Source organism: Pantherophis guttatus, chromosome 4, assembly GCF_059756535.1.
Source record: "Pantherophis guttatus breed Tessera chromosome 4, ASM5975653v1, whole genome shotgun sequence".
NCBI classification, from domain to species: domain Eukaryota; kingdom Metazoa; phylum Chordata; class Lepidosauria; order Squamata; family Colubridae; genus Pantherophis; species Pantherophis guttatus.
In genome coordinates, this window is record NC_142066.1 from 69,203,366 (window position 1) to 69,227,800 (window position 24,435).

The window sequence follows — 24,435 nt, forward strand, 5'->3', positions numbered from 1 at the left end:
GCTCCCAATGCCTGAACCAGCAAGCTGGAAGAGAGATTCTTCATTGTGCTGGCAAATACATATTATACAGACCAAGTGGGCTTTTTTCCTTTCCCCACCCCCCTTACCTCGGCAGGCAGTTGCACTCTTTAGATGTGCTTTTATTTTGTCAGCCCAAGAGAGTGGAGGGGAAGGGGCTCGGAATGGTACTTAGAAATTGTCCCGTCTCTGCAGCATTGCCCCGCCTGTGCTGCCCCACCTTGCCATGAGTGATGTCAAGTTAGCCACGCCCACTCAGTCATATGACCACCCACCCATGCCCAACAAACCATACACAACAAGCCATGCTCACAGAACCAGTACTAAAAAATTTTGAATCCCACCACTGATCAGCACAATCTTGATGATTCTACTTTATTGAGTTGACTGTATGTAATTGAGTTCAAAAAATACCCCAGATAATCTAATTGCAGTGTCTGAAGCACAATCAGAGCACAATTCAACTGCTACATTTTGCAGAGGCTCAACATATACCTTTTATACCTTTTTTGGCCCCATTCAAAATGATGGTTTTGTAGTTTTTGGTGGTGCCAACAAAAGTTCCTCTTGTGGCCTAAAATGGGGTGTGGATGGATGGGAATTTCTTGAAAATGTCATCCCCTCCCCCCTGCCCCATCCCATCATCATCATTTATTTCACAGTCATGGTATATCCTGGAGGTTAACAAATCCTTGCAAGATCCAGGGTCAGTCATGAAGACCAGAGGTTTAATCTTCCAAGCTTTTGGACTCGTTCTGGAGCCCATTCCTCAGGGATTAACAAATCCTTCTTCATACCATATGGAATCTATTGACATGGATGCTGTTTTATTCTCCCATTGAGGGAAGTTCTTCTAAGAATAAAATAACAAAATAAAAACAATCAATAAACCATAAAAACCCAAATAGCATAAAATAATCATATTGTTTATATTTAATACAAAAATATTTAAAAATATACTTTAATTATCACCAATTGTAATATTTTACCTTGTTTTGCTTTTACTGTATTTTGTTTTTAATTCTGGTTATTTACTGTAATAAAAATACTGAAATATAAATTGGTAAACAAGTACAATAATTTACAAGGAATTTTTAAGTACTGAGTGCAACCCAGTAGAAAAATACTATCAGCAAGCTCCACTTATATTATATTTTTGGGGCTTTTGTTTTTCTTCCTTATGCTGCCTTTCTATATCATGAATTATAGAAGAGCTTGAACAGCTCAATGCATTTCTCTAAATTTCAAGGTGAAGAACAGTATTTTGGAATGGCTGGGGTGGGGGTTATGATGGGGGGGAAATGCCAACTTTGCTTAAAGTGAAATTTTAAATATAGCAAAATATATGAAGATATGTTTCCATAATAATATTTTCCTAAACACTGGAGTGCTTTTCTATCTCATTTAAGTACTGAGTGTATTTAATTACTGTCACAAATGTAAATGAGACATAGAAGGGTAGCAAAAATAAACTGAGGCATAGAATGAATTTTAAACGATGGAAGGCTAAATAAGATTCAATGCCTTCAGCTTACAAATATGAAAGATAAGAGGGAATTTTATTAAAGTATAAGGGGAAAAATGAGAAACAGCCTAAGAAAATGCTTAATCTTTCATGTAAATGAAATACATAGGGCTATATCACAAACAGAAAATATGATAATTAAAATTGCAAAATTCAGGCTCCTCAGTGTATCTGTCTTAATACCTAACACTAATACCGATGAAGACAAAAGATAGGAAAATCTTGTGAATAATATTTCTGCTACAAAATTACAGTTTCTTTATAGAAATGTGTGCATTTTCTGTATCAAATAATTTGGTTAGGTGGCCTCTGCAATACTAATGCAAATCTGATTATCTCTGTGTTTTATACTAAATTGTTTGCAATAGTGTGGATTCATACCACCATCTTGTGGCACAATAAATTTAATGAATTTTCTTAAATGGAAGAAGGAAAAGTATGGAAATACAGTATCTTAATTATGAGAATTAATAGTATCCACTTTAGAAATTTTGTTTAAAATTCTCAAATAATTGCTAACATTGTTATTGTTTTATTCTTATGGCTGTTTTGTATTGTTATGTATTGTGTAACTTTATGTGTAGTAATTCTTTATATTGGATTATTTTTGTTATTTCAATATGATTTGTAAAAAAATGACATGTGGATTTAACAATGATGGTAATGGTAGTAACAATAATAATATGTGTGGGAGCCCACCCCCCTCCCTCCCAGAGAATGAAATATTTTGGGAATATTAAAAGAGGCAGAATATTATATTTCCCCAAAAGAGAAATGGAGAAACATGTTCTTAAAGGCAGAAAGCAGCTCCAGTCTTCTTGCCATATGGTTAGGGTAAGGCCACAAGCAACAGAAGCTTGAAGAGCTCGACCAATCTATTCATAAGCAGAGACTCCAAATAAACAACACACAAGATGACAAAACAAAATTATCTCAGACAAACACCCAGGATTTGCATTTTCTCTTTTGCCTGAAGAGCCAGCCATGATCCCTACATGACCCCATAGGAATCTGGCAACAGGCATTAAAATATTAAAGGACACATTCTTACACAGGAACAGGCATCTCAATCACAAAGCCCCCAAAAATGTATAAAGGCCCACCTATACCAATCCCATTTTGTCAGCCACCTCAGAAACATGCTGATGTCACTAAAGTTTCTGGAAAACCAAATAAACAGAGACCTTTCCATGAGGCCCCCATTTTATTTTCAGCATCTTTCTCCTGGATTAGAACCAAACAGGATTTTTCTTTCAACATATGCCACACTGATACATTGACATTCTAGGAAGAATTTCTAAAGGATAGTGAAGATGCAGGAATCCCTTGACCTTTCCAATTCTGTGCAAACACAATTCTAGCCGCAGTTATTACATGAATAATCAATATACATTTTCTTTACTATAATTCCCTGGTAAAATCCTCAACAGGAATATCTCAGGTTTTAAAACAATATGCTGCTGCATCATCTTCTCCAACCACATACAAATTCTTGCCCAGTATTTTTTTGCTTCTAAACACATCCACCACATATGATAATATGTTCCCAGTGTCTGATGACATTTCCAACATTTAGTTGATTTATCTTTAAACATTTTTGCCAGTCTTTCAGGTAACAAATGCCAACAGGGGAATAAAACTTACATGGTTATCAAAAACATTCAGACTTTTTTTGGAATTATTATATCAATTTATATAAACAGCAAGAAATCTTTTACTACTATGGAGGAGTATTTAACAACTAAAGATCTTCCTAAGCTATCAGAAAAGTATAAGCAAAGTTTGAATAGTCCAATAACAACTTTTGAAAACACAGAAGCAATTAAAAGAGCTAAAACAGATAAAGCTCCAGGACCAGATGGCCTACTCAGTGGATTTTATAAAACTTTTGAAGATCAACTACTTTTTTCGATGAAGGATTTAATTAATTTTATTCTACAAGGAAACCCTATACTGGACTCTTGGAAGGATGCCTACGTTTCTTTAATACCCAAAGATTTAACTTCTTTGAAGAATTGCGGGACAATTTCTCTCCCTAATAATGACTACAAACTCTTTACAGTTATTTTAACTGAACGACTTTAAAAAGTTTTACAGAACTATATACATGAAGACCAATATGGATTCTTACCTAAAAGACAACTAAAAGATAATGTAAGAATAATTTTGAATATAATTGAATATTTACAACAATGTAGCAATAAACAGGTTGCATTAATCTTTCTGGATGTAGAAAAAATGTTTGACAAATTGAACTGGCTTTATGTTTAAAGTAGTGGAAAAGATGGAATTTGGATTGGGCTTTATACAGGGTCTGAAGTTCATCTATACACTCTAGAAAGCTTGGATCATGTGAATAAAGATTTTACAAAACCTTGTGAAATCCAAAACGGAACAAGACAGAGATGTCCTTTATTTCCTTTATTATTTATTCTAGTGTTAGAACTGTTAAATAGATATTAGACAGGATAACCGAGCAAAAGTACTACGAATTAAAGTGCATAATTACAAATTACATGCATTTGCCAATGATTTGGTATTGATTGCGAAAGACCACTAGAGAGCATTAAATATGTTATAAGGAAGATTAAAATGTTTCACGAAATGGTGGATTTAAAAATAAATAAATTAAAGACAATACTTAGACAATACTGACTAAGAACATAAATGTGAAGATCAGAAGAAATTGGAATTTAAAACCAGCTTTAAAGTTGTGAAAAAGGCACAGTGTTTGCCTTTTTCTCAGTGACTCTTACTGAGAAAAATTCTAAGCTTTACAAAAATAATTACGGTAAAATATGGAAGGAGATAAAATTGGATTTAAATAGATGGCAAAAATTAGACTTAAAATTAATTGGAAGAAATTCAGAATGTATTACCTGGAGTATTATTTTTATTTCAAACTGTACTGATATTGATTAGAGATTTCACTTTCAAACAGTGGCAGAAAGATATATCTAAATTTATTTGGCAAAATAAAAAACCAAGAATTAAATACAGTATAAGTTGCTACAAGATTCTAAAGATAGAGGAGGTCTAGGTTTACCGGATCTTAGATTATATTATGATGTTTGTTGTTTGGTATGGTTAAAAGATTGAATAACTTTTTCGATAAATTTCAAGGCTGTTAGACCACAAAGGTTTTCATTTGAGATTTGGGTGGCATGCCTATCTGTGGTATGACAAAGTAAAAGTTAACCCTGGTTTTAGGATTCATGTTATTAGGCAATCAATTGCATGTGTATAGTGGAAGTATAAAAGAACATAAAGAAGATAGCTGATAAAGTGCGTCTTTGGCTACCACCTCATGAAACACTACATAGAACAGAAATGATATCGGAATGTAAATGGATGACATATTAGACTTATTGATAATTTAAAAAGAGGAATTTAAGATAAAGAACAAGAGAACAATTAGTAAGTGAAGGATTTGCTTGTGATTGATTTAATTATTATAGAATTTTTGAAAAGTTTAAAGTTGATAAAAAAAATTTTCACAGGAACTAAATCTGAACTGGACATTTATTTATGTTTTGAAGACAACCACTTGATTTCTAAAGTATATAAAATGTTAGTCAAATTGAACCTAGAGGTTGAATACATTAAAGAGTGTATGGTAAAATGGGCCAAAAAATGAGTACAATATATTACTAGATAAATGGGAGACTGTATGGATGAATAGATTAAAATTTACATTAAATTATAGTTTGAAAGAAAACTTTTATAAAATGATATATCACTGGTATTTCACCAGGAGATAGATTAGTGAAAATGTATGAAGGGATTTCTAATAAGTGCTGGAAATATAGTCAAAATCCAGGTTCATTTTATCAGATGTGATGGTCTTGCAAATATGTGAAAACATACTGGATAAATATAACAATGGCAATGCAAAAAATATTCATGATACAAATATTAATGAAACCTGAAGCTTTTCTTTTATGATGGACAAGTCAATTGAAAAACAATTTGGGGTGTGATTCCTTCACATGGTGACAGCTGTGAGGATTGTACTTGCCAAACACTGGAAAGAAAAAGAGATGCCAACTGTTAAAGAATGGATTTTGAAATTGGCTGAATTAGCAGAGGTGGTGAAATTAACTCCTTTGATTAAAGATAAATGGATTAGATAGCTTTATAAGAGATTGTAAACCATTTGTGGACTTTCTATGTGCTAAATATAATAACAGATGGTTAACAGAGAGATTTGAAGATTACTTGTTGACTGTGTGTCACACACATACATACATATACATACAGTAACACATACATATATATATACATACAGTATATAGCTGATTATGTGACCAACCATAATAATGCCTATTAAAAGTATCTGAAATTCAGAATGCCTTGGCCAGCATCTAAAAGTCATAAAATGGCAGTAACTTAAGTAATAGGTCAAATGAACTTTAAGGAAGTTTAAGGGACCCCAAAGAGGCAAAATGGGCTTCATTTTTTGCCCACCCAATTTCAAAAATTGTGGGTTTTTTAAGTTTAGCAAGTTTAGATTCTATACATCAAACTCATTCTTTGAATCTTGTCAGCTACTATAAATTACACAATATTGCAGCTTTCTAAAAATGGACCCCACTTCCAATTAAACCACTGAATTAACAGTGGTTCTATCTCCTCTGCTCTCCCTTAAAAACTTATTAGTCTCCCTAATTCTAGTAACAAAGAAAGTTAGCAAATCATACTCACTAACTGATTAATGAGTAATCAGTAGAAAATGCAGCAAACCAAATTGGAAGCAAACAATCCAACTGAACCAATCTGTCTCTGTAATCATATTTATTACATTTAGTTTATCCTTTCAAAGGAAAATCTATCAAACAGCTATAATTTCTTTTTCTCCTCCTTTTCTGGAGGGAAAACCAAGGGGAAATGCAAGAATTAACTAATGCAAGAAGAAAAAGTGCATAATTAAAAAATGCAAGAAGATCCTGAGACTGAGGATCTTCGTTTGGGATCAAGAATTATAAACAAATACAAATTAATGACATTTCTGCATTTTGGCACTATCGCTTCATCTCTCCTTTGTGATTCTCTTCTGGCATCCTTCTAAAACTAATTAACAAAAGGAATTACAAAACAAAATTTTGAAACATACCTTCACCCCAGTTTTTTAGCTCTTCTCCTCCTTTTCTTTCTTAAGGTATAGGCCCTATGGTCCCATGGGATTCCTCCACTGAACAAATGAATGGAGGGATAAATTTTGAAGCTCCCTGTCACCAGAATAGAATAAGGATGGAGACAAAGCCTTCACATTCTTTGTAAGCATACCATTTTTTTTTATTTGACACTTGAAAAAATTCTAGTAATTCATCTACTTGTTCACTGTTTTAGAAACTGCTATGATGAAAAAGCTTGCAGAGTAAGAAAAAAGTTCTTGCTGCATAGAGAATCCCCCCCCAGTTGTTTTATAATCAACAAAGATTGCCTGCACTACCATCATGGGCCCTCAGACCACAATGGGTACCATTAACAGAGAGAAGAAAGATAAAAGAGGGCAGTCATTTAAGTCTATACATAGCTGAATTGTTGGGAGCAGTGATGGGTTTCAAATAATTTCACCACCGGTTCGCCAAAAATGTGAGCATGCACACATGTGCATGTGGAAGGCTTCCATGCATGTGTGTGTGTGGCTTCTACACATACATGTGCCGACAGCTTCCACGCATGTGCTCATGAATAGCTTCCGCTACATGGCAAGGTTCAACCAAGCAACCTTTCAGGGCCTGCTCCCCTCCAATTCCGCTCTCCAGGGCAGTGGCTGCTTCTCTCCACACTGATGGGAGACCGTCTTGTGCAATTTAGCAGCTGTGATCCACAGCTTTCCTCTAAGTCCCATCCAGAAAGTGTTGTGACTGAGAAAAACAGCATTCAACATGGCTGCTGCTTCTCTGTGCCGTAACACTTTCCGGATGGGACTTAGAGAAAAGTGGTGGCTCACAGCTGCTAATTTGCACAAGATGCTCTCCCAGCAAGAGCAGCAGTGGAGAGAAGCAGCTGCCAACCCAGAGAGCACATGGAGCATCTTTGAGAATGACCGAGGCTTGATAAGGGATGGAAGAAGTGGCTGCAAGATCTCTGCTGCAGCGCTTTCCGGATGGGACTTCTTACAGATAAGAAGAACCATCCGGTCCATTCCCAAACAGCTTCGGCTCTCCTTTGCCCATCTGCTACCCCCCCCCCATGGCCCTTAAGCCTAGCATGGCAGGCCAAAAAAATTGATTCAGCCCAGTGGGGGACATAGTCTGAGGCCAGAGGGGGAGCGGCATGCGGGCAGAGACCTGGGGCAAGGCCAGGGGAGGGGAATGGTGCATTCCCAGACTGGCTGAGGGAAGGCAAAGCAAGCTCTGGGGATTGGGGGGTCAGCTAGCTAGGCTACAAGCGCCACGGCCTGTGTGACATGGAGCCCCAGTGGTGAAGCAAGCCAGGCAATCTGGAGGCTGGAGACGGTGGGGGGGCAGTATGCTAGGCTGCAGCACCACATGGAATGGAGCCGTGGCAGCGAAACAATGCAGGCAACTCCGGAGACAGTGGTGGGCAACTAGCTAGGCTGCAGTGCTGTGTGGGATAGAGCCACGGTGGCGAAGCAAGCCAGGCAAGCTGGAGGCCGGGGATGGGGATGATGGGGGGGGACAGCTAACTAGGCCATGACTTACAGGCTTACTTACCCAGACAGGCAGATCAGGGCTGCTCAGTTGGCCCCATGTGGCAAGCCGCAAAGACTGTGTGGTCAACACCAGCGAGGAGCCACACACTGTGATATGCCAGGGAGGTGTGATGAGGAGTGACTGAGTGGGTGGGGCGGGGTGAGAGGGTGGGTGGATGGCATGGGGTGAGGGTAAGCGGCAAACCAGCAGGCTGGGGCAACTGGCGAGCTGGCAAGTGGGTGGGCAGGGGCAGGCCCAGCCAGAGATGGTATTTGCCTGTTCTCCGAACTTCTCAAAATTTCCGCTACTGGTTTTCACGAACTGATCTGAACCAGCTGAATACCACCTCTGGTTGGGAGGAACTTTAATAGTTTAGTTTCCACCACTGAACAAGACTAAAGATGAAAAATACTTTCTCTTGCAAAGTATTTTGTAAAGTGAAGGCAGCACATTTATCAATCCCAGTTAATATGATTAACCATCTCCTATTAAGATATTGTTATTTAAAACATCTGGAGAATATTAGATTATCTATATTTGAATTACAGGACTTACTTTTTAGAGCTTTCTTCTGCGTAGAAAACTCTTCTGGGTAGAAAATGCCCTTTACAAAGAAATTATACTGTCTTGCTATAAATTAAAATATATCGTACTTTATTTACAGTTCGGATAACACCAATGTTAACAAAGAAATAGGAGGAAAAGACATTCTTTGTATTCATATCATGAGTGACAGAGAAAAATAAAATTAAAAGAGCAACAATAGGGTAAAGTTCAAGAAATTTTCCAGAATCTCAAAACCAGTAAGGACAACCTAACTTATTATCAAGGAACTAGCAACCACAATTCACCCTTGTGAATTGATCATGTAGGATTCCCTAGCTAAGGGTCTCCAAACTTGGCAACTTTAAGATTTGTGGACTTCAACTCCCAGAAAGGACTGGCTAAGGAATTCTGGGAGTTGAAGTCCACAAGTCTTAAAGTTGCCAAGTTTGGAGACCCCCTACTATATTATCTTGAAAATTAATAAAGAGAAATGTAAAATAAAAGTAAAGGTGGTATTTGTTGCAAATTGACACTTACGATGGCCCCGTTAACTAAAACAATAATTGCAAAGAAGATATACTGTGATCATCCATGCAATGAATGGTCAATACAATGGATGGTTTAATACTACACATTAACAAGATACAGTTTTAAAAAAATGTCTAAATATAAATTTATATTAAATTTATATTATATAAATTATAAATTATATTTATATTTATATTATATATATTTATATTAAATTATATAAATTATAAATTTATATTTATAAATATAAAACTGTACCTTGTTAATGTATAGTATTAAATGTCTTTATACTTGATTTATGTTGTTTCTCTATTTAACTAGGAAACTATTATTGTAGTTGACATTTATAACCACAAGATGGCAATCACGCTTTTCAAAAGGCAAGCAAGAAAGCATTTAAAAATACCGGGTAGCAGATTTGGATAACTAATCCGCAAATGCAGACTTCAGAGTGCTTTAGACAGATTCCAAAAATTTTAGTGAAGATTTCTTGCATCATTGTGTTTAAATGTTTATATAGTGCACCTACAAATAAAACTGAATTGAAATATCATCACCTTTACATCAGAAATATTATCTAAATAAGGCAATAACTGACTATTATTGTATAGATACAATCACATTTTGGTATGTGTGTGCATTCTTGCAAGAGCTGATAGCTCCTTCAATCCCCTGTTTTTGTCGACCATAAACAACTTTTAGGTACTGTTTACAACTGCCTGATGCTCCATTTACATGACATGCATTACTTCTGTACTAAGAAAAGACACCAATAAATGTTCTTAATGCCCAATTATCTTTTTCTGCAGGTTCCCAACACAGGTTTCAAACTGAGGTACTTGTCCAGCATATTTCTAGCAAAATATTTGGTTCTGAGGGGTTTCTATATTCTTTTGAGGCCATCATACTTGGATCTGTTAAGATTTTTGTGATTGTCCTGATAATAATATTCCACTCTTAGGTGAAGTCAAGCCCAATATAGGTAGCAAGGAATATCTTGTATCAATTATAGGCTAGTAAATGATGATATATTGCAGCTTTTGTTGGCAGTCCTATTGAGTTTTATGCCTCTATCTGAAATGTATCACTGACTCAGATCCTAAGCATGATTATTCCGTTTTCATCCAGTCTAATGTTTGGGGAGGGTAGCAAGAAATATATAGAAGGTGGTTGGAAAGAATGTAACCTCATAGTACCTCAGCCAATGGAGAATGAGGACGATGGGCAGCCAGTATAAGGAATGTACAAAAATGTTGACTTGAGATGCTGAGCTTTGGAGAGAACCAGCTTTGATAGCTTCTTCCCACTTATTGCACTAAATGAAACAAAAGGTCTTCACTGTGTCTTCACTTGTTATTGATCAGGCAAGTTTGCCTCTGTTTGTGAAGGAAAGTGGCCATGAGCACATAATAGCCTTGGGGATTCCTCTGGAATTTGCATCCATTCCAACATTGGCAGCTGGGGACATCCAAAGGGGAGTGCGCACCTGGGTAAGTTTTCCCAGCCCTAAAGGTCGGATCACCCCTGCCAGAACAAAGGGGACCAGACACAGAAAGCCAGGACCCAGTGACAATCTAAGGGAAAGTTGGCCGACTCAAAGAAGGACTTTGACTATGCCCAACAGGTAAGATATCAGAGGGGTATCTAGTTACCAGAGGGGTATTAATGGGCAATAAGAGTTCAAAGAGGTGGGATGCCTCCCCAGCCAGTGTGCCAACCAATAAGGGAAAGAAAAAGGTATTCATATTCTGGAGGGAGGATGATGAATTTTATATGGCCTCCCTTTGGTACTGATGATTTGGCTATAATACAAGACCTAAATAATTATATAAATGAGACTAAGGCAAGAACAGAGGAATCACATTATGTAGCTTCTTGGAGGGGACCACAAGATAATCTGATGCAGATGTCTAAATAGGAACCCTTGGACAATCTTCCTCCATATCCTGGCCGCCAAAAGAGGAGGAAGATTGTATTGTACCTATAGGATTCAAAGTTGAGCCATCCGCATCTGAGGACTTACCCAGTGGTGGGATTCAGCCAGTTCGCACCACTTCGGGAGAACCAGTTGTTAACTTTCTGAGCAGTTTGGCAAACTGGTTGTTGGAAGAAATCATTAGGGCAGAGAACCGGTTGTTAAATTACTTGAATCCCACCACTGGACCTACCCAAGGAAACCAAGGAATTAGTCAAAAATAACCAGGATTTAGGCTTCCTGTCTGGCTTCCGTCGCCGCCAGACGGTCCTCTGAGACTGCCAGCCCCGTTGCCTGTAAAGAGCCGCCTTTACATCTGAAAGGCGGCTCGAAAAACTCCATTTCCTGAAGGAAATGTGAGACAGAGCAGGCGAGGGCAGGTAGAGCCCTCTGCGAAGTCCCCAGAGTTTTTTTTTTACTCTTGGGGACGAGCAGGTTGTGGCTCCCTATTTCCGCTCGCCGCTGCTCCGGGCTTCGGGAGAACTCTGCCTTTTTGCAGAGCCAGGCGCTGGGACCGGACTAATCAACAAAACTAACAGATCATCTGAATAAGCAGGATGAAATTCGGATCGGGGATCCTAAACTGCAAGTATTCTAACCCCAAGACTGATTTTAAAATTAAAGAAGAGTGAAAGGAGGAAAAAGGAGAGTTTAAAATGGCGACTGGCTGAGGCTTGAGAAAAGCTGAAAGTCCTTCCCTTTGAATAGCTTATAACGTTACAAAGTTACAAAGTTACAAAGTATCTAGCAAAAGTGCTGGTTAGAAGTGAGAGGAAAAATTCTTATTTCATGTTTCTTCCTTCTTAGAGACTTGTTATTGATATTGTTTGGAGAGAAGTCTTTTTCTTTAAAAGGAAAAAGGAAAAAAATCTTTTGTGTGGCAGGATGGCGCTAAAACTGACAAAGCCAGATAACCAAGCCATGGGGGGGGGGCTCTCCCATTTATAAATCGCATGAACAAGTTGAGAGTTTGCAGATGCAGAAGAATGGCCTCATAGACCTAAAGAAATTTTTACTGGAGGAGATGGCAAGACATGATAAGACTGTGAATCTGAATCTTGAAAATTTTAGACAGGAAATTAAAGAGTTGATTCAACAAAAGTATGATATTCTGAAGCAACATATGAAAAGTTTTATAGAAATAATTCTGAAGATGGATGAAATTATAAATTTAAAAATAGACACTAAGGAAGTTGATGATAAGATTTATAATTTGTATAATAAAATACAAAGAATTGAAAATGATTTAATAAGGATTCAAGAAAAAAGCTCAGAAGTAGAGTTTAAAAAAATAAAGGAAGCTGACTATAAGACTTACAATGTGGATAATATAAAACAAAGGATTGAAAATAAAACCACAATAATGCAATTCAGACTCATGGAATTTGCGGTTAGAATTAGGGGAATACAGGAAGATAAAAGACAAGATTTGAGAAAGATGTCTGCTGAAATTCTGGCTGGGATTTTAAAGGTTAGCCCTGAAGATGTATCCTGCAAGATTGATAAGGCCTACAGAGTTAATTCTTGGGTGGCAAAGCAAAGGCAGTTGCCTAGAGATGTGGTGATTTACTTTACTGATAAAGAAATAAGAAATGATATTGTGCAAAAGTCTTTCAACTCCACTCTTGAAATGCATGGAAGGAAGATCTGGATATTTAAAGAACTACCGCCTAAGATGTTAAAAGGTAGAAAAGATTTTGGATTTTTGGTGACTGAACTAAAGTAACAAAACATCCCATTCAGGTGGGATGTCCCAGTTGGTATAATATTGAGATATCAAGGAGAACTATATCAATTAAATACTGTTGAAAAAGCGGAAGAATTTTACTATAAGGTTTTCAAAATGGGTTTAACATCCCCACGTATAATACACGAGGGGAATAAAGAAAGGCAAAATCAACAAGAGATTGAAATTCAGGCTAAGCAGATGGAGGTGGAGGTAACGGAAAAACAAGTTACAGAGGCTTTTGTGGATGAGCCGCTTCTGGATTCTCCTTTGGAGGCTATAGTTGGATTACCTATAAATACAAGAGAGGCGGCTTCGGATTCTAATGTGATGACTTATCAAGCTACAGACCAGCATGGAAACCAAACAGTTGATATACAACTCATAGAAAGGAAACCAGGATGGAGATCTAAGCCACAAAAAGTTAAGAAAAGAAGAAGCAGGTCCTACAAAAATAAAAACTTTTAGACCAAACAACAGTGTAATGCCAGTTACTCAAGAGACGATTGAATATTTAGAAATTTAGTTGAGGCAAAGTATTGGTTTATATTATCCTGAGGAGAGTGACAGATCTCTGTAGTGCTGTACTCTTGGGATGTGAAGATGGCCATAACTTGAGTGGATTGGAATTTTCTATTTTGGATTCTTTGACAAATGGATTACGTTTATGCTGAGCTATAAGGCAAGAGAACTATGGGATTGGGGCATGCAGAAGATCTGGCTGTTACCCCAACATGGAGGTTGGAATTAATAATCTAGATGGATGACATTATAGACGACACTATATGGAATATAAATATAAAGTCACTCGGGTGGTTTTTTTTATATATGAAAATATTTACTATTGATGGGGGCAGATGGTAATTGAAGATACCGAACATACTGTTGGAATTAGGATGTGATGTTACCCTAACATGGGTAATGGAATTAACAATCCAGCCGTGAGACATTACAGAAGATATCATATGGATTACAAACTTAAAGTCAATTGAGGATTTTATATATATATGTAAATAAAATTTTTTTTAGTGGAACGGGTAGAAGAATAAAGATATTGAAAATATTATGTATGTAGACCTGTAGGAAAGTGGGTGGAGATAGGTTAGTTTACTGATTGTTTAGTTTAGAAGAAGAGATGTTATGTTATATTAATATACGTAAAAGATTTGAATTAAGAGATATATGTATGGGGGAGGAGGAAATGGATAGATTATGAGTTGAAATTGCTAAATTAGGATTTATTATATAGTTTCACAGCTGAAAGTTGCTTTGAATGTTGCTTTGAAATGTATAGTATAAGGGGGATATAATGATATTGTTAGAAGGATAGATTATGAGTTGAATAGATGAAATTGCTAAATTAGAATTTATTATATAATTTTACAGTTGAATGTTGTTTTTGAAATGTATAGTATAAGGGGGATATAATAATATTGTTAGAAAGAAAGGGTTAGTATATGGGGGGGTGGTACAAAAGGATGGTAAAGTATTATATAATCTGTTATTAATTTGGGTTTTATTTTGGAGAAGCCACAGGGGGAGGGGAGGGGGAGGGAGGTTAGGGTGGAGGGGGGGGAAGGGGGAAAAATTTGTATTTGAAAAACTTTTTCAATAAAAAATAAATAAATAAATAACCAGGATTTAGAGAAGGAGATGAAAAAGAACATGGCAGAAGGTTTTTTTCCCTATTGTCACAAGTCAACAGAAAGGGGGGAAATCCTTATGGCACCCTTTAGACAGGTTCCTATGGGAGAAAGCAATCTGGGTTGTGTGGAGGTCCCTCTAACAGCCTCTGAAATCAGACAGTTCAAGAAGGAACTGATTAAATTAATAAAAAACTCAATAGAAATGTTTTTAGGACCAATGGAATATTCATGTAGAGATATATAGTCTATATTCAATATGATATTTATGCCAGATGAGAATGGAGTGATTAGGTGAGAAGTTAGGGAACAGGGTAAGAAAAAGTTTCCACAAAAAAATGAACAGGCTGTGATCCCTGAGGCAGATCCAAGGTGGGATGGTAACAGGAGTGCAGAAAGGAAATCTATGGCTGATTATAAGTAACGGTAAAGGATCCCCTCGCACATATATGTTAGTTGTCCCTGACTCTAGGAGGCAGTGCTCATCTCTGTTTCAAAGCTGAAAAGCCAGCGCTATTCAAAGATGTCTGCATAGTCATGTGGCCGGCAGGATTAAACACCGAAGGCACACGGAATGCTATTACCTTCCCACCAAAGGTGGCCCCTATTTTTCTACTTGCATTTTTACATGCTTTCGAACTGCTAAGTTGGCAGAAGCTGATACCAGTAACAGGAGCTCACTCTATTATGTGGATTTGAACCGCCAAACTGCCGACCTTTCTGATCAACAAGCTCAGTGTTTTAGCCACTGAACCACCGCGTCCCTATGACTGATTATAGGGGAAACTTAATAGAATGTATTAAAAATGCAGTGCCTCAGAGTCTTAATATTCAGAAGACATTGCCATTAGAACAAGGAAAAGACAAAACACTGACCAAATGGCTAGAGAGACCGAAAGGCAAACTTCAAAAGTATAGACATTTGGATCCTGATGATCCAGAACCTCAAACAATTTTGAAATATCAATTTGTAAGGAAAGCATGGGAGGACATTAGGGTAAAATTGCAGAAATTTGACACATGAAAAACCAAAACAATAGAAGATTTATTAAAAGAGACTCAGAAATTTTATGCAAAGAGAGAAGAGGCGACAGATAAACATAAGATAAAAATGATGGCGCAATTGATGCAAACAGGCCAGCAAAAAGGATGGGGAGGAGTAATCAGGAAACCAATAAGGAATCTTGGGAGAGGTCTAGGGCAAGGAGTTCAGCCATTTGGCCCCAGAGTGGGGTGGGAATGGAGATTTTGCAATATCCTTCCCCCAGGAGTGGGGAGGGAATGGGGATTTTGCAGTTTCCTTCCCCTGGAGTGGGGCGGGAACGGAGATTTTGCAGTATCCTTCCCCTGCCATGCCCACCAAGCCACACCCACCAAGGGAACCTTTACCTTTTATCTTTCTTTATACCAAGCCACACCTGCAGCTGTTACTGTCAATCTGCGAGCAAAGGACAGAATGTAGATGAAAATACAAATGAGTCTCAACATATTCATTGATTCTGTCCTCAGTTGTGATTATATGTTTCTATTATTTCATGATATTGCTTATTTTGTATTTTAATTCTATGGTAACCACCCAGTTTAAATCAGATTAACAATAAAAATAAAAAAATGTTCATATTTTAACATTTCTCCAGCTATATATTAATTTTTCTTTTAGGACTTGGAAACACATATTCATAAGTACCCTGCAGAAGTTTCAGGGAGAAATTTTAAGTAAGTTGCTTTTACTGAGGATAATCACAAATATATGGTAAATCTCCAACTTTTTTTTGTTTAGTATTCTGTCTGATAAGAGAGAATTTGCATTATCTTATCCTCATGGATTACACTGCATAGATTTGCCTATCAATGATTTCATAATCATGTTTCCCAGAGTCACACTATTTAGTTTAATTTTATAATAATTTTAAAGGCATATGGAATTGAAACCAAACACTGTCGTGGAAAAATCAGATAGTAATTGTGATTGTGTCATCTGGAAGTAAAATTCACTTAGCAGTCAACCTAAATCTCTAATGGGGAAAGGAAATGACAAATTCTGAGGCAATAGATATAGGACATTCCAACATCTTTAGCAAAAATAATGAATAAACATCATAAAATAAGCATATCTTGTAAATGGTAGTTATAATTTTAATTTTAATTTTGTGGCAACTCATGTAATATTGTCATACAATACTGAAATAAATGGGATTTAATTTTGTCCAGCATTTGAAGCACAAAAGTTGGAAATATCACAAATGAAGAGTTATTCAAAGGAGAAAGTTGGAAATTACTAAGTAATCTTGATATTTGTATAATGAGAAACATTTTCTGGATTGACAAATATTTCTCAGTATGAACTGCATTTTTATTATATTTCAAATGTGCATATCAACGGCATTTAAAAATCAGTGTCTATGTGTGGATTGTGATGGCGATCACCATGTAATAAAAACTAATTATCTGCCCACTAGGCTGAAACAATTTACCTAAATTGATGAATAAAATTACATAGAAAGTAATCAGTAAGGCTCACAAGGAAAACAGACAGAAAAGGTCATATTTCAACACACAACTGGAAATACACTCAGCATATAGCTCAAAGCATACATTTCATTTTTAATACATTATCTAAATGAGGAGATACAAAATATAGTTGAGTCTTATTATTCCAAAAGGTTTTTCATTTCATTTAAAAACAAATGTGTTAGGTGTTGACAGGTTTATAGTGAAATAACATCACTGAGGATGCTCAGGAAAACTTTGAAACTTGCTGAAATAAATCAAATTGCCAGGACTAAAATGTTCAGTAGCCATGTGACAGAAAGTATTATATATTGGTAGGAAAGGGAATTAATTAAATAGCTACTAGAGAAGGGGATGGAAGAAGGAATAGACTCACTTAAAGTACTACAGTGCTGGTTGATTAGAAATATGGCCTGTAATATTCCACAAAAAATGAAGAGACGTAGCGACTGGGAGCAAACTTTGCAGCAAGTGGGATATCAGAAAGATTCCTGACAAACCTATCAGACAGCTTTGTCATGCAAAACATAGAGGAGGGAACTAGAGGGTCAGCCATACTAGATTTAATTCTTACTAACAGGGATGAAATGATGGGTGAAATGATAAATGGGTTGAAGTTGTGGAAATCTTAGGGGAGAATGATCCTATCATACTGGAATTCGACATAGTACAGACAGAAGAACAGTAATTGAACAAAGTCAAACTAATGTCTTAGATTTTAAAATGGCTGATTTCAACACACTTAGAAAAAGCTTAGGAAGTATTCCATGAAGGAAATCTTAAAGATGAAAACAACGCAAGATGGGAAACTGAAAAATATGATTTATAAAAGCCCTCTCTAACACAATACCACTGAGAAAGAAAAACAAGATACCCCAGACAAAACCCAAACAAAACTACCATGGCTGCATAAAGATAAACTGAGAGACAAAATAGACAAGCATTTAAAAAGGGAAAGAGGGATGCATAATTAAAACAGAAAGCAGCAAATAGCCCAAATCTGCAAGGATGAAGTCAGGAAAGCTAAAGTTCAGAATGAATAAGACCTGCAACAAAAACCAAAAACAATTTTTAAAAATTCCTTTTAACATGTGAAAAACAAGAAAAAAGTCAAGGAAATGATTGGTCCACTAATGGAAAGTAAATGGCAAGGAGGTAGGAGAAAGCAGAACTGCTTAATTCATTTTTTGCATTTGTCTTTCTACAAAATAGTCCAACCTACAAGAAGACACATTAGGAATACAAGAAAATGGGAAGAGAACATCTATCCACTCTAGATGTTCAAATCACCAGGACCAAATGGATCACATCTTGGAATTCTGAAGGAAGTGACAAACATGATTTCAGAACCACTAAACAAAATATTTCAAAGTTCTAGAGCATCGGGGAACTACCAGAGACTAGAAAAGAGCTGACATGTGTCCCATCTTCAAAAAAGGGTGGGAAATGGATTCAGAAAACTACAGACCAATCAGCCTGACTTCAATACCTGGGGAAATCCTGGAAAAGATAATTTAAAAATACATCTGTGAACACCTAGAAATGAGCAGAACTATTACTAGAAGCCAACATGGGTTTGTTAAAAAGTGATCATGTCACACAGAGTATTGCATTATTTATCAGTCACTAAATTAGTGGATAAGGGAAATGCTGTGGACATATAGTAGTTTACTTAAACTGCAGTAAGGCATTTGACAAAGTAGATCACTGTACTTTTTGATAAGATAGAAAAATATGGAATAGATAGCATCACCAACAGATGGATTTGCTGACCGACCACACTCAAAGTGTAACCTTCAATGGAACTATATCTAAATGGAGGAAAGCATGGGGCACCTAAATGTTCTTCACTCTTCAATGTCTTCATCGTGGTGGTCCACGAAAAAATTTAGTGATCCGCAGAAAAATTATGTGCATTTTTAATATTGCACTAAATCAGGGGTCTTCAAACTACGTCCCCTGGGATGAATACGTGCAATGAACATTTGTGTTACTGCAGAGAGTCTCCCCCTTCGTGGTCCTTTTGTGTGAGTTGGAGGGGAGCAGAAATTCAAACTTGGGGTCTGCTTTGGCCTCCTGGTGTGGGGCTTTGGGCAAAGGCTGGAGGGAAGTGCCGTTGGTGGCAAAGAGCCGGAGGGCCTTGTTCCAGTGGGACTGCATCATGGCCTGGAACTGGCTGACCATCTCAGCCCACTGAGCATCCAGGCACCGGTACCTGGCCTTGCACCCCCGCAGGTCTTCCCTCTGCTTGGAAAGCCAATGCTCATAATTCTCAGTGAGTCTGAAAGGAGAAGGGCAGTATAGAAATCTGGGGGAAAAAAAGAAGATGCTTCTGCTGAGCCTCCTTCTCGGTCAGATCCAATTTGAACTGAGCTGTTTTGCTAACTCTTTCTCATGGTGACTGTTTAGCTCCAACAACCGTTTCCTATTGGGGCATTAAGGAGCCTGGGCGGGGAGGTGAGGAGTTAGACATGCCCACCCAGCCAGTCATTAGACAGATCATGTTAGTGGTCCACAGGATTTAAAATTATGAACTTAGTGGTTCCTGAAATCCAAAAGGTTGGTGACCCCTGATCTAGATGATAAGAAAGAATAGGAAATCATAAAATTTGCAGATGATACCAACCTGGGGGGAATAGCCAACACTTCAGAAGATAGACTCAAGATACAGAAGGATCTTGACAGACTCGAATATTGGATCTTATTCAAAAGGACCTTATCTAAAAATAAGTTTGAGTGGCAATTCAATGGTGAGAAAAGTAAGGTCTAAACTTAAGGAAGAAAAACCAAATGAAAAGGTATTGGGTGGCACCTGGCTCAACAGTAGAGACTGTGAGAAGATCTAGGTGTCCTGGTAGATAACCACTAAAATAAGAGTCAGCAATATGCTGCAGCTGACAAAAAAGTCAATGCAGTCCTACGCTGCATCAACAGAGGATCATGTGAAATGATAGTACTACTTTATATTGTATTGGTAAGACCATACTTGGAATACTATGTCTAGTACCAGTCACCGTAAAATAAAAAAAGATGTTGAGACCAGTGGTGAAATCTAAAATTTGTTACTACCGGTTCTGTGGGTGTGGCTTGGTGTGGGGGGGGGGTAATGTGACTGGGTGGGCGTGGCCAATTTTTTTTTTTACTTTTAAAACCATTTTTTACATGTAAAACCATTTTTAAAAATGCTTTCAAAAGGGTCTGACGATCCCAGCTGAGTTGCCTGATCGTCAGAGGGTTTTAAAAAACCCTCTGCCGATCAGGCAACTCAGTTGGGATTGTCAGAGCTTGGATCGTCAGAGCCATTTAAAAGAAAAAAACGTATTTTCTTTTAAATGGCTCTGACGATCCAAGCTGAGTTGCCTGATCGGCAGGCAACTCAGCTGGGATTGTCAGAGCTTGGCTCATCAGAGGCATTTAAAAGAAAAAAAGCCTCTGATGATCGCATGGGTCAGCTGGGCATGGGGGGCAGGGGCAGGGATTTTTGCTACCGGTTCTCTGAACCGCCTGCTGCCATCACTACCTACTCACCTGAGCCAGTCCGAACCGGGAGCATTTCACCCCTGGTTGAGACACTAGAAAAAGTGAAGAGAAGAGCAACAATGGTAAGGTGTCTGGAGGCCAAACTATACAATGAACAGTTGTGAGGACTAGCTATGTCTAATCTAACAAAGAGAAGTATAGATGATAGCAATCTTCCAATATTTGACCAGTTGTCACAACGAAGAGGGGATTGAACCTGAGAGCAGGACATGGAGTAACTAGTGGAAAATAATTAAAGAGAGATACAAACTAGAATTAAGGAGAAATTTCCTGACAGTGAGAATAATTAATCAGTTCAATGGCTTACCTTCTGAAGCAGTGAGTTCCCCATTCTCAGATATTTTCAAGAAGATATTGGACAACCATTTGTCCAAAATAGTATAGATTCTCCTCAAGCAAGGGTTGGACTAGAAGACCTCCAAGATCCAATATCTCTTCCAACTCTAGTATTCTGTGTTCTTATAATTTTCTTACCATTTCTTCTTGTTGCAACTTTTCTCCTGAATCTGTGAAGATACAGTGGAAATGTTTTTTTGAAAAGGATTATTAAAACTTTAAATAATAGGGTCTCTTAAAAATACAATATGGTTTGTTTTAATACAAACAAAAAATATAATCCATCAAAATTCTCTACCAGATTCAACAAAACATTATAGTGAGTTCTAAAACAAAGATGTCATGCTAAAGAGGTAGGGTACAGGAATAGAGATAAGATATTGATACACAATCAAACCAAGAATGTATTAACAAGGGAAATCACGCCAGCAAAGAGAAGCTTCTCTGAAAAACTAAGGAATCAGTTCTTAGCAAATGTGTGGAAAAGCCTGAAGAATAAAAATGGCTACAGCAGATCTCCCTCCTTTACTGAAGATAATAGGTAACTGGCAGATGACTGCATGTGTCCCACTGTAGATGTGAGAGGAGATCACTGTTAACTATCGCTACCCTCCCCATCTCAGATATACCAACAATATCCAAATCTCCTACACCTATCTCTATTCCTTTTGGTCCCTCACCTCTGGTGATCCAAAAAAAAAGATGTGTGAGGTCTATTTCATAGACAAAAGATCAAAAAAGCATCCAAACACAGTAACTCCTTCTTGCTTGAAACTCTGTGCTGATCACCTGGTCCTCATCTTCACCTGCATCTTTAAGAAACTACTAGAAATGTGTTATTTCGTTCTTGCTCAGTTTCAGTTTTCCTTTTTTTAACTTGTGAGAAGTTAAAAAATATATGCAGAAATATATTTAAGTAGAAAGACTCAGAACACCTCCCCAGATGCAGAATATAAAACACTCATTAAAAAGTATTCATTTCTTTCATGAGGTTTGTTTGGTTTCATGTTAACGGGAAAAAAACTTTTTCCAAGGACAAATCCCACTGGGACTTAGTCTCAGTGGAAGACATTTACATTTTTCTTATAATCTGTCTCATAAAAAAGAGAAATGATGTTACTGTTTCAATATTCTTGCAGTGGGAAAATTGATGGGAAAAGGAATAGAAATACAATAAAACATTACAAATTCGAAGTTCTGCATAAAAGCAGTAGAAAAACTGCACAGTTTGGGAAGCCATGGTTGATTTTATTGAATGGGAAAGAAGATATATTCAAAAACTAGTTATATCTTAGTCTACAGATTGCATGAGAGACAGACAAGAGAAGCTTGTAGTATCCCTGAAGTAAGTAAAACATTACAAAGGTTTTAGATGTAACTGCAAGGTAGGCCTAAATTTATGGCATTTATAGATTTATATTTGGAAAAGCTAATAGAAACAAGAAATGAATTAGCTATTTAAGTTTCTAGCCTGTTACATTAACTACTACATTGAATTATCCCAGTAAAATTGCCTGGCAATTACTTGCAGAGATTCACACAGAAGAAAGTAGACAGAATACAATATAAACTTAATTTAGCCCTGTGATTTATTAGATTCATGTATGGGTGTGCCAACTTAAGATTTATCTCATTGTGAAAATATTTATCAAAGTTTGAAATGTTGGTCTTTTTTTTGACATGCCTCCTAAATATTTACTTTGGAATAAAGTTTGTTATCAGTTTTCCAAAGTAAATATTTAGGAGACATGCAAAACAAAGACCAACGTTTCAAACTTGTAAAACAAAGACCAACATTACAAGTTTGCAAAAAATTCAGGCGTTTTCAACCAAGTCAAGAGTGTTGAATTTTCCTTCTGAAGTGGACAAGAATCAATATCACATAAACTGATGCAGTGTTGCCTACTGTGAAAAGCTGAAGCAATGGTGATTGAGACTTCCAATATAAATGGCTGAAAGTAATCCTGAGTTGTACTCTAAGAAGGTTTAGAGAAGAATAATCATTTTTGCATAAATCCCCATGCTGTGGTCCAATACAAAGCATTTTAAAGATTAAAAAATAAAGTTGAAGAAATACCTTACAGAGTTAAATGTAAGTAAATGTGAGAATAATGTATGGACAAGAATTCAGGAGAAATTTTTAGATGATGTCCAATTTTTCTAATATTTACATAAATTAAGCAAAAGCAGTGCTAGAAAAATTAAGCAACATTCTGTTCTATTCACTCAAAACAGCAGAAACATTGCAAGGAGAATTCAGGAATTATCTTGCTTTTAAGTAATACTTTTATGATACCAATCTTATACATAGAATTTGAGGGGGGGAGAGGCATGTAGTCTTTGTTTTTCTCCTACTTTTTCTTTTTTCTCCAAAAATTAAAGAGTTATGGATGAGCTACTAACAGTATGTTTAATTGGTAATACTAGAAGCTATTCATCTATAAGCATCCAGAAATCTGCCATTTGCAAATTATTCCCAACACAATTTATAATCAACTTACATGTTCCTCAATTACTTCCATCACCATGCAGATAAAGAAACATACTCATCATATGTCTATAAGCTTGTAAGTGCACAACTTGCAAACAGTAGCTCAGCTAATCATTGTTCAGCACAAACTACCAGTAGTAGTCAAGAGCTAGGTCTGGAATGCCAGTCAATTCATGAAAGGTAGCAAGACGCAGCAGTCAAAGCAAGCAGTCTATTGAATAAAAAGCAGACCAGAAACATGGGTGTATTTCAGGGGTGGGTTCTACTTACCTTTACTACCAGTTTGCAACAGGAGCATGCACACATTTCTGCACATGTGCAGATCATCAATTATGAAGTCTGGGCGGGTGGGCGGAGCCTCCTGCTGCCTTTACCAGTTCTAAAGAACCGGACAGAACCAGGAGCAACGCCCTACTGGTGTATTTGCTAAAAAGCTTTAGTTTATAAAATAAAACACACTTGGAATTGAGGTTTCCAAGACAAACACTGGCATTTGTTCTAAAACAGTGGACTTTAAAGGGTTACAATCAGAAAATCATATCATTTAACAACTACAGTTTCACAATTAAAACATACTCAAAAGGTTTTTTGACTATTAGTCAAAAAATGAGCATTATTGTTGCTAAGGAAATATGAGCCAGTTGGTAGGTACCTTAGGACAGGCCTTAAAATTTGTCAAACAATTTAACTACCTTGCTAGTGTCATGGACACAGATGGGGGAACAGAAGCAGAAATAAAATGCCAAATAGGTAAATCAATTGCTGTCTTCCAACAAATGTGCTCAGTATGGACCACATTGCCATAAATAAACCAAGATCAGATTATTTAATGTCATTGTCAGCTGTGTCACTGAGACCTGGTAATCTACAAGAATTATTCATAAGATCAATGTCTTATAATAGCATAGCAGCTGCTGTTCTCTGGCTCCCTTGC

At 36.9% G+C, this 24,435-nt stretch overlaps 1 long non-coding RNA gene across 2 annotated transcripts in view; it reads right to left on the minus strand.

Annotated features, from left to right (window-relative positions):
• Positions 1-368: 368 nt before the first annotated feature.
• The window catches only part of LOC117664961 (uncharacterized), a 64,941-nt gene continuing 40,874 nt past the window's right edge, over positions 369-24,435 (minus strand). For both annotated transcript variants that reach the window (XR_009622551.1, XR_004591213.2), the window contains exons 2-3: positions 20,982-21,180; positions 369-871 (exon numbers count right to left, since the gene is read on the minus strand). This is a non-coding gene — a long non-coding RNA (uncharacterized LOC117664961). The remainder of the gene's footprint in view (positions 872-20,981; positions 21,181-24,435) is intronic.